The following is an 11,427-nucleotide window of genomic DNA, read 5'->3' as shown; positions in this document are numbered from 1 at the left end:
TCAATTATTACCAAAATATAATAATCACATCCAATTACGTTGTTTCAAAGTTTAGAGCTAAATGGCAAATGAATTCAGGATAGCTCAAAATATTCAATATAACATTCCGACATGAAGCGATGCAACATCCAAAACTTAATTCATCGTATATTTATTTACAAAAAACCATAGATTATATAAGATTTGACACATGGTTGCTCCAAAAGGAACGTGCATAGAACAGGAGTGATAAGAAGTGAGTGTGTAGAAAAGTAGATTTGAAGGACAGAAGAACAATTATTAAAAACCTTTACAAAGTGCACGGTTATAATTCACCGTTTGAAATGTCCTGGTCACGTTCAGAAATATCATCAATGAGTTTACGTATTTCATGTATAGAATTTAATTCAATTTGTAGCACGTTTGAGGGATTGCGTGTACCAGGCTTAACAACAAGAGAGATGTCGACGTTTCGACCCGTCTTGGGGTACAGAGGTATTTTGAGACCTTGACCATGCGGGTCTTCTTCAGGACAACAGGGGGGATAAGAGCAACCTGGCGTGGTCCTTGACTCGACTCTGTATCTAAAATAAGGAATTCAGTGATAAGGATGTTGCATTGATAGTGTAATAGAACACCAGCAAAAAAGGGGGGGGGGAAGCTTACCTAATGTATATCCAGGCGATAGTTAACCATAGATAACGTATCCCGGTCAATCAATTACCATGTGTACAGTCCTGTCAGGTATATTTACACAGGCTGTCGCGCTGAAAGTAAGCAAATTAAAATGGTTTAATGGCCGGTTCGGGGGTCTACTCGCCCTCCCTTCGAGGACATGAACCTGATGTGTCTTAAAATTATCTGCAGTCGTAGCATCAATCAATCCTGCAGTGTTTCGGGCTTTCTATTTAAAGTATGGGAACGGAATTCATTTGTGCATCTCGTTTCCAGCCGAATGGCGCACTGTAAGGAAACCGAGTGAAAAGTGTAAGTAATGGGCCCATAATGGTTCGTACCAAAATTCTGGAGAGGGTCCCAGCAGAATTCATACCTGCGTCCAACTAAGTCCGTGCTTCCCGTGGCGTCTTAACCGAGAGAGGCGGGAGCGCGTCTGCTCTAAGTATATAGAAACAACGAGCCAACCGTTCACGTAGTGACGGTGCGTCGGTCACTGTCAGGGTGGAAAGACTCACCGGAGTCATGGATTGTAGTTCGGTCAGGATGTGCGGAACCGATCTGTAGTCCCTGGGGATCATGTGGGATGATGTTCAATGTGTGAATTGATCATGTGCAAATAAAGGCACAATACACAGTCTAGGGGTTCCTACGGATACACGTAATTCGTGCTCATTTTACAATTAGTGACTTAGAACAAAAAATTACCATACACAATGTGCTGAAGTTCAAGAATTGGAACAGTTCCAAAGCACATAGGTCATTCTCGTGGTTTCTTTAGAATACAATGATTGAATGATCTCACACCAATAACTAAAACATATCTCGAATATATGTCATGTCAATGAATGATTACAGAAAAAACGAACAAACATAATAAACAATTAGACTGGTAATCACACGTACATATATACATACAATTGGGAGGTCCATAGGCAGTCAATACATAGGTCTGGTGATCCAGTGTTAACCAATAGGAGCCAAAAACAATAGAAAGATTTACCTCAGGGGAGAAAAATTACGCGCAACAGGCCCAATTAGCCATTGCTCATAATGGAAATCTGTCTGTTAATCTCCTCCTTATCATTCAACCCAGTGTTGATCGTATTTAAGGAATGTATCCATCTGCATTCCCTCCTATTTAGTATCATGCTGAAATCCCCTCCCCTGGGATTGGGATTGATCTTTTCAATAACCCACCATTTCAAACTTTCAGCCGTATGACCAAAATTCGTGAAATGGTCAACCAAGGGGGCTCCTGCTGTTTTGCAACGTATGCGGCTACAATGCTGAAGAATACGACACTTAACTTTTTGAGTCGTCTGTCCCACATACATAAAATCACAAGGGCAAACGATTGCATATATGACTCCAGAGGAGTTACAATTACGAAGCCCTTCAATATATGTACCTGTTCATTGTGTGTAAATTCACTGATTTCTTTAGTCAAGGGACAGGCTTTACAGGATCCACACTTACGGTGTCCCGCAATCGCCGGGATACCCCATAAGGTGGTCTGGCCGGTATTCTGAGCCACGGGTAGTAGGGATTTAACCATGTGGTCTCTCACATTTTTGCCTTTCTTGAATGCATGTAGTGGTGTTGGTATGTTGCCCAATTCATCTGACACTAGGTGCCAATGTTTATTAATTATCTTTTTGATCTCATTGCTCTTAGTGCTAAACGTTGTTACACACACCAGCCGTTCTTCCTTGAGATTTTTATTGGGTTTTGGAGTCAAGAGCAATTCCCTGTGATTATGCCAAGCCCGTTTCCGGGCTTTTTTAAGGAGTCGAATGGGGTAGCCACGATCAATCAACCGTGCTAGAAGTCCAGCAGACTCATCAAAATAGTCCTCCTTTTTGGAACAATTCCTACGTAACCTCAGGAACTGTCCGAATTGTAAGTTATCCCTGAGGTTACGAGGATGGTGACTGGAATAACGTAGGAGAGTGTTCCTTTCACTACTCTTTCTGTAGAGGCTAGTGTGGAGTTTGCCCAGCTCAGATTTTATCAAAATGTCAAGAAAATTGATGGTATCTCTATTGAATTCAATAGTGAATTGTATGTCACTTGAACATGTATTAAGCCACTGATGAAACCTTTGCAAATCTTCAACATCACCACGCCAAATGATGAGCACGTCATCAATATAACGGCGCCATAGTTCTATATTTTCCTTGTATGGATTCAGGTCGCTGAGGACATACTGCTGTTCATAGTGATTCATGTAAATAATGGCCAAATTAGGAGCAAAGCTTGCCCCCATTGCTACGCCTTTAGTTTGAATGAAAAACTGTCCCTGAAAATTAAAAAAGTTCCTAGTCATAGCAATCTCGAGTAGTTTGATAATAAATGCAGTAGGGACTGGATGTGGCGCAGGTCTAGTGTTGAGAACCTGTTCCATACAATTTAGTGCCAGATGTTGGGGAATGTTAGTATACAGGGCAGCTATGTCCATCGTCACAAGCAATTGGGAGTTACGGTCAAAGGGATAGTCATCCACTAATTGAATGGTCTGCATGGAATCCCTTAAATAGGTAGTGGTATTCTCTGCTAAAGGTTTCAGGAAAACATTAATATATTTACACAGAGGCTCCAGAATAGAACCACAACCGGAAACAATTGGTCTCCCCGGAGGGTCTTCCATACGTTTGTGTATTTTGGGGAGGGTGTAAATTGTAGGTAATCTAGGGTGTTTGTTGTTTAAGTATTCATACTCTAGTTTGTTCAAGAAGCCTTCTTCCAGAGCTTCTTTGGTCACTTTGTTTATCAGCTTGCCCAAGTCCTGTGTGGGGTCTTTATTGAGCCTAGAGTAATTGCCTTCCACCGCAAGTTGTGAGAGGATCTCTTTCTTATAATCCTCTGTGTTTTGCAGCACAATGGCCCCACCCTTGTCCGCGGGTTTAATCACAATGTTGTCATTAGCCCTCAAGGATTCAAGGGCATCTTGTTCCTCTTTGGTTATGTTATATCGAACATATTGTCGTTTCGATAATACATTCATAACATCCCTCATAACCACTTGTTCATATGCCAGCAATTTGTGAGGTACAGAGTGGGTTGGGGGATTGAACTTGGATGGTGGTCGAAGACCACTTCCTGAAAAGACCGGATTATAAGGAGTTTTAAGGAAAAACTGTTTTAGACGGACTTTGCGGAAGAATTGGTGCAATTCAAGTTTCAGGTTAAAGTCATTGGGCATGCTGGTGGGGACCCAAGAAAGACCCTTTGCGAGAATCCCATGCTCATTAGGAGTGAGTATATGGTCAGACAGATTGACTATGGGGTTGTCAGACTTATGAGTTACCATCTGTAATGCTGGCGGCGTGTCTGTATTTCCCCATGTGACTCTGGGAAGTGTGTCTGTTTCTTGGATTGACCTCTCCCTCGATTCCACATTTGTCCTCTGGACCCCCTGGGTCTGCCCCAGGGACGGCCACGTCCTCGTTGGCCCCACCATTGTTCCTCTGCTAAAAAAGGCTGTTGATTGGGGTAGCTAGGTCCCGTCGTGGAGGTTACTCCACTGGGGCCTGGGCGTTCTATGTCACTGTCAGAACTGCTCCCCAGTGACGATCCCGAGAAGGTGGTGTACCTTCTGAAACCACTCCTCCCTCTACTTGCAAAGGTGCCCTGTTGTTCCCTTATGTAGTAGCCTTCCTGAAGGTAGGGATAGGTTACTTTTTTATCATAAAACTTGATGTCCCTTGCTACCTTATCAAGCTTAGTTGCCTGTGTGTAGACGTCAAATTCCTGTATGGTCCTTTCTAATCTTTCTAAAGCCTCTTTCGCATTAAGGAGTGATCTATCCTCAATAATCTCCTTTTTTAATTCAAGGATCTCCTTAGTCAGACGTCCCACTTCTTCTACAGCGGTTTCTATCCCTAAGACCATCCAGTGTCTGGAACAATTATTTGAAACAAAACTAAAATTCTCCTTGAATTTGGGATTATCAAGGAAGATTGCGGGTTCGTTTCGTACTTGTAATCCCACCGGTATTACATTGGATTGAAGATATTTGGCCAAGGTGTGTCCGTGTAGTCGTGTTCTAATAAGCTTTTTCTCCAGACGTTCTAACTTAGATATCTTTTCATTAAGTGTTAAATCCACACTAGTGGTGGTGGTCCCCAAAAAGGTACTACCTCCTTGCTGTTGTAGGAGTTTGTCAATATAGTCTTCACTGTAAGACAATGTCTCAGACATAGTCTGACCTAATTCTCTAGACAAAATGGCCTCGTAGAACATAAACCAAATACAATTATTCAGACAAAAATCAACATAAATTTACATATAACCCCTCGCAGGACTTGCCTGCACAAAGGTGGCCATCACAAAAATGGGGTTACCCTTAAAGTCAGGGACCTGGGAGTAGAATCAATACAAAAACACAATGGTCCTAACTCAATTATTACCAAAATATAATAATCACATCCAATTACGTTGTTTCAAAGTTTAGAGCTAAATGGCAAATGAATTCAGGATAGCTCAAAATATTCAATATAACATTCCGACATGAAGCGATGCAACATCCAAAACTTAATTCATCGTATATTTATTTACAAAAAACCATAGATTATATAAGATTTTACACATGGTTGCTCCAAAAGGAACGTGCATAGAACAGGAGTGATAAGAAGTGAGTGTGTAGAAAAGTAGATTTGAAGGACAGAAGAACAATTATTAAAAACCTTTACAAAGTGCACGGTTATAATTCACCATTTGAAATGTCCTGGTCACGTTCAGAAATATCATCAATGAGTTTACGTATTTCATGTACAGAATGTAATTCAATTTGTAGCACGTTTGAGGGATTGCGAGTACCAGGCTTAACAACAAGAGAGATGTCGCCGTTTCGACCCGTCTTGGGGTACAGAGGTATTTTGAGACCTTGACCATGCGGGTCTTCTTCAGGAATACAGGGGGGATAAGAGCAACCTGGCGTGGTCCTTGACTCGACTCTGTATCTAAAATAAGGAATTCAGTGATAAGGATGTTGCATTGATAGTGTAATAGAACACCAGCAAAAAAGGGGGGGGGGGAAGCTTACCTAATGTATATCCAGGCGATAGTTAACCATAGATAACGTATCCCGGTCAATCAATTACCATGTGTACAGTCCTGTCAGGTATATTTACACAGGCTGTCGCGCTGAAAGTAAGCAAATTAAAATGGTTTAATGGCCGGTTCGGGGGTCTCCTCGCCCTCCCTTCGAGGACATGAACCTGATGTGTGTTAAAATTACCTGCAGTCGTAGCATCAATCAATCCTGCAGTGTTTCGGGCTTTCTATTTAAAGGATGGGAACGGAATTCATTTGTGCATCTCGTTTCCAACCGAATGGCGCGCTGTAAGGAAACCGAGTGAAAAGTGTAAGTAATTGGCCCATAATGGTTCGTACCAAAATTCTGGAGAGGGTCCCAGCAGAATTCATACCTGCGTCCAACTAAGTCCGTGCTTCCCGTGGCGTCTTAACCGAGAGAGGCGGGAGCGCGTCAGCTCTAAGTATATAGAAACAACGAGCCAACCGTTCACGTAGTGACGGTGCGTCGGTCACTGTCAGGGTGGAAAGACTCACCGGAGTCATGGATTGTAGTTCGGTCAGGATGTGCGGAACCGATCTGTAGTCCCTGGGGATCATGTGGGATGATGTTCAATGTGTGAATTGATCATGTGCAAATAAAGGCACAATACACAGTCTAGGGGTTCCTACGGATACACGTAATTCGTGCTCATTTTACAATTAGTGACTTAGAACAAAAAATTACCATACACAATGTGCTGAAGTTCAAGAATTGGAACAGTTCCAAAGCACATAGGTCATTCTCGTGGTTTCTTTAGAATACAATGATTGAATGATCTCACACCAATAACTAAAACATATCTCGAATATATGTCATGTCAATGAATGATTACAGAAAAAACGAACAAACATAATAAACAATTAGACTGTTAATCACACGTACATATATACATACAATTGGGAGGTCCATAGGCAGTCAATACATAGGTCTGGTGATCCAGTGTTAACCAATAGGAGCCAAAAACAATAGAAAGATTTACCTCAGGGGAGAAAAATTACGCGCAACAGGCCCAATTAGCCATTGCTCATATTGGAAATCTGTCTGTTAATCTCCTCCTTATCATTCAACCCAGTGTTGATCGTATTTAAGGAATGTATCCATCTGCATTCCCTCCTATTTAGTATCATGCTGAAATCCCCTCCCCTGGGATTGGGCTTGATCTTTTCAATAACCCACCATTTCAAACTTTCAGCCGTATGACCAAAATTCGTGAAATGGTCAACCAAGGGGGCTCCTGCTGTTTTGCAACGTATGCGGCTACAATGCTGAAGAATACGACACTTAACTTTTTGAGTCGTCTGTCCCACATACATAAAATCACAAGGGCAAACGATTGCATATATGACTCCAGAGGAGTTACAATTACTGAAGCCCTTCAATATATGTACCTGTTCGTTGTGTGTAAATTCAAGGATTTCTTTAGTCAAGGGACAGGCTTTACAGGATCCACACTTATGGTGTCCCGCAATCGCCGGGATACCCCATAAGGTGGTCTGGCCGGTATTCTGAGCCACGGGTAGTAGGGATTTAACCACGTGGTCTCTCACATTTTTGCCTTTCTTGAATGCATGTAGTGGTGTTGGTATGTTGCCCAATTCATCTGACACTAGGTGCCAATGTTTATTAATTATCTTTTTGATCTCATTGCTCTTAGTGCTAAACGTTGTTACACACACCAGCCGTTCTTCCTTGAGATTTTTATTGGGTTTTGGAGTCAAGAGCAATTCCCTGTGATTATGCCAAGCCCGTTTCCGGGCTTTTTTAAGGAGTCGAATGGGGTAGCCACGATCAATCAACCGTGCTAGAAGTCCAGCAGACTCATCAAAATAGTCCTCCTTTTTGGAACAATTCCTACGTAACCTCAGGAACTGTCCGAATGGTAAGTTATCCCTGAGGTTACGAGGATGGTGACTGGAATAACGTAGGAGAGTGTTCCTTTCACTACTCTTTCTGTAGAGGCTAGTGTGGAGTTTGCCCAGCTCAGATTTTATCAAAATGTCAAGAAAATTGATGGTATCTCTATTGAATTCAATAGTGAATTGTATGTCACTTGAACATGTATTAAGCCACTGATGAAACCTTTGCAAATCTTCAACATCACCACGCCAAATGATGAGCACGTCATCAATATAACGGCGCCATAGTTCTATATTTTCCTTGTATGGATTCAGGTCGCTGAGGACATACTGCTGTTCATAGTGATTCATGTAAATAATGGCCAAATTAGGAGCAAAGCTTGCCCCCATTGCTACGCCTTTAGTTTGAATGAAAAACTGTCCCTGAAAATTAAAAAAGTTCCTAGTCATAGCAATCTCGAGTAGTTTGATAATAAATGCTGTAGGGACTGGATGTGGCGCAGGTCTAGTGTTGAGAACCTGTTCCATACAATTTAGTGCCAGATGTTGGGGAATGTTAGTATACAGGGCAGCTATGTCCATCGTCACAAGCAATTGGGAGTTACGGTCAAAGGGATAGTCATCCACTAATTGAATGGTCTGCATTGAATCCCTTAAATAGGTAGTGGTATTCTCTGCTAAAGGTTTCAGGAAAACATTAATATATTTACACAGAGGCTCCAGAATAGAACCACAACCGGAAACAATTGGTCTCCCCGGAGGGTCTTCCATACGTTTGTGTATTTTGGGGAGGGTGTAAATTGTAGGTAATCTAGGGTGTTTGTTGTTTAAATATTCATACTCTAGTTTGTTCAAGAAGCCTTCTTCCAGAGCTTCTTTGGTTACTTTGTTTATCAGCTTGCCCAAGTCCTGTGTGGGGTCTTTATTGAGCCTAGAGTAATTGCCTTCCACCGCAAGTTGTGAGAGGATCTCTTTCTTATAATCCTCTGTGTTTTGCAGCACAATGGCCCCACCCTTGTCCGCGGGTTTAATCACAATGTTGTCATTAGCCCTCAAGGATTCAAGGGCATCTCGTTCCTCTTTGGTTATGTTATATCGAACATATTGTCGTTTCGATAATACATTCATAACATCCCTCATAACCACTTGTTCATATGCCAGCAATTTGTGAGGTACAGAGTGGGTTGGGGGATTGAACTTGGATGGTGGTCGAAGACCACTTCCTGAAAAGACCGGATTATAAGGAGTTTTAAGGAAAAACTGTTTTAGACGGGCTTTGCGGAAGAATTGGTGCAATTCAAGTTTCAGGTTAAAGTCATTGGGCATGCTGGTGGGGACAAAAGAAAGACCCTTTGCGAGAATCCCATGCTCATTAGGAGTGAGTATATGGTCAGACAGATTGACTATGGGGTTGTCAGACTTATGAGTTACCATCTGTAATGCTGGCGGCGTGTCTGTATTTCCCCATGTGACTCTGGGAAGTGTGTCTGTTTCTTGGATTGACCTCTCCCTCGATTCCACATTTGTCCTCTGGACCCCCTGGGTCTGCCCCAGGGACGGCCACGTCCTCGTTGGCCCCACCATTGTTCCTCTGCTAAAAAAGGCTGTTGATTGGGGTAGCTAGGTCCCGTCGTGGAGGTTACTCCACTGGGGCCTGGGCGTTCTATGTCACTGTCAGAACTGCTCCCCAGTGACGATCCCGAGAAGGTGGTGTACCTTCTGAAACCACTCCTCCCTCTACTTGCAAAGGTGCCCTGTTGTTCCCTTATGTAGTAGCCTTCCTGAAGGTAGGGATAGGTTACTTTTTTATCATAAAACTTGATGTCCCTTGCTACCTTATCAAGCTTAGTTGCCTGTGTGTAGACGTCAAATTCCTGTATGGTCCTTTGTAATCTTTCTAAAGCCTCTTTCGCATTAAGGAGTGATCTATCCTCAATAATCTCCTTTTTTAATTCAAGGATCTCCTTAGTCAGACGTCCCACTTCTTCTACAGCGGTTTCTATCCCTAAGACCATCCAGTGTCTGGAACAATTATTTGAAACAAAACTAAAATTCTCCTTGAATTTGGGATTATCAAGGAAGATTGCGGGTTCGTTTCGTACTTGTAATCCCACCGGTATTACATTGGATTGAAGATATTTGGCCAAGGTGTGTCCGTGTAGTCGTGTTCTAATAAGCTTTTTCTCCAGACGTTCTAACTTAGATATCTTTTCATTAAGTGTTAAATCCACACTAGTGGTGGTGGTCCCCAAAAAGGTACTACCTCCTTGCTGTTGTAGGAGTTTGTCAATATAGTCTTCACTGTAAGACAATGTCTCAGACATAGTCTGACCTAATTCTCTAGACCAAATGGCCTCGTAGAACATAAACCAAATACAATTATTCAGACAACAATCAACATAAATTTACATATAAACCCTCGCAGGACTTGCCTGCACAAAGGTGGCCATCACAAAAATGGGGTTACCCTTAAAGTCAGGGACCTGGGAGTAGAATCAATACAAAAAACAATGGTCCTAACTCAATTATTACCAAAATATAATAATCACATCCAATTACGTTGTTTCAAAGTTTAGAGCTAAATGGCAAATGAATTCAGGATAGCTCAAAATATTCAATATAACATTCCGACATGAAGCGATGCAACATCCAAAACTTAATTCATCGTATATTTATTTACAAAAAACCATAGATTATATAAGATTTGACACATGGTTGCTCCAAAAGGAACGTGCATAGAACAGGAGTGATAAGAAGTGAGTGTGTAGAAAAGTAGATTTGAAGGACAGAAGAACAATTATTAAAAACCTTTACAAAGTGCACGGTTATAATTCACCGTTTGAAATGTCCTGGTCACGTTCAGAAATATCATCAATGAGTTTACGTATTTCATGTACAGAATTTAATTCAATTTGTAGCACGTTTGAGGGATTGCGTGTACCAGGCTTAACAACAAGAGAGATGTCGCCGTTTCGACCCGTCTTGGGGTACAGAGGTATTTTGAGACCTTGACCATGCGGGTCTTCTTCAGGAATACAGGGGGGATAAGAGCAACCTGGCGTGGTCCTTGACTCGACTCTGTATCTAAAATAAGGAATTCAGTGATAAGGATGTTGCATTGATAGTGTAATAGAACACCAGCAAAAAAGGGGGGGGGGGAAGCTTACCTAATGTATATCCAGGCGATAGTTAACCATAGATAACGTATCCCGGTCAATCAATTACCATGTGTACAGTCCTGTCAGGTATATTTACACAGGCTGTCACGCTGAAAGTAAGCAAATTAAAATGGTTTAATGGCCGGTTCGGGGGTCTCCTCGCCCTCCCTTCGAGGACATGAACCTGATGTGTGTTAAAATTACCTGCAGTCGTAGCATCAATCAATCCTGCAGTGTTTCGGGCTTTCTATTTAAAGGATGGGAACGGAATTCATTTGTGCATCTCGTTTCCAGCCGAATGGCGCGCTGTAAGGAAACCGAGTGAAAAGTGTAAGTAATGGGCCCATAATGGTTCGTACCAAAATTCTGGAGAGGGTCCCAGCAGAATTCATACCTGCGTCCAACTAAGTCCGTGCTTCCCGTGGCGTCTTAACCGAGAGAGGCGGGAGCGCGTCTGCTCTAAGTATATAGAAACAACGAGCCAACCGTTCACGTAGTGACGGTGCGTCGGTCACTGTCAGGGTGGAAAGACTCACCGGAGTCATGGATTGTAGTTCGGTCAGGATGTGCGGAACCGATCTGTAGTCCCTGGGGATCATGTGGGATGATGTTCAATGTGTGAATTGATCATGTGCAAATAAAGGCACAATACACAGTCTAGGGGTTCCTACGGATACAC

Source organism: Triturus cristatus, chromosome 4_1 (assembly GCF_964204655.1).
Source record: "Triturus cristatus chromosome 4_1, aTriCri1.1, whole genome shotgun sequence".
NCBI classification, from domain to species: domain Eukaryota; kingdom Metazoa; phylum Chordata; class Amphibia; order Caudata; family Salamandridae; genus Triturus; species Triturus cristatus.
Note: the sequence above shows the minus strand (reverse complement) of the source record.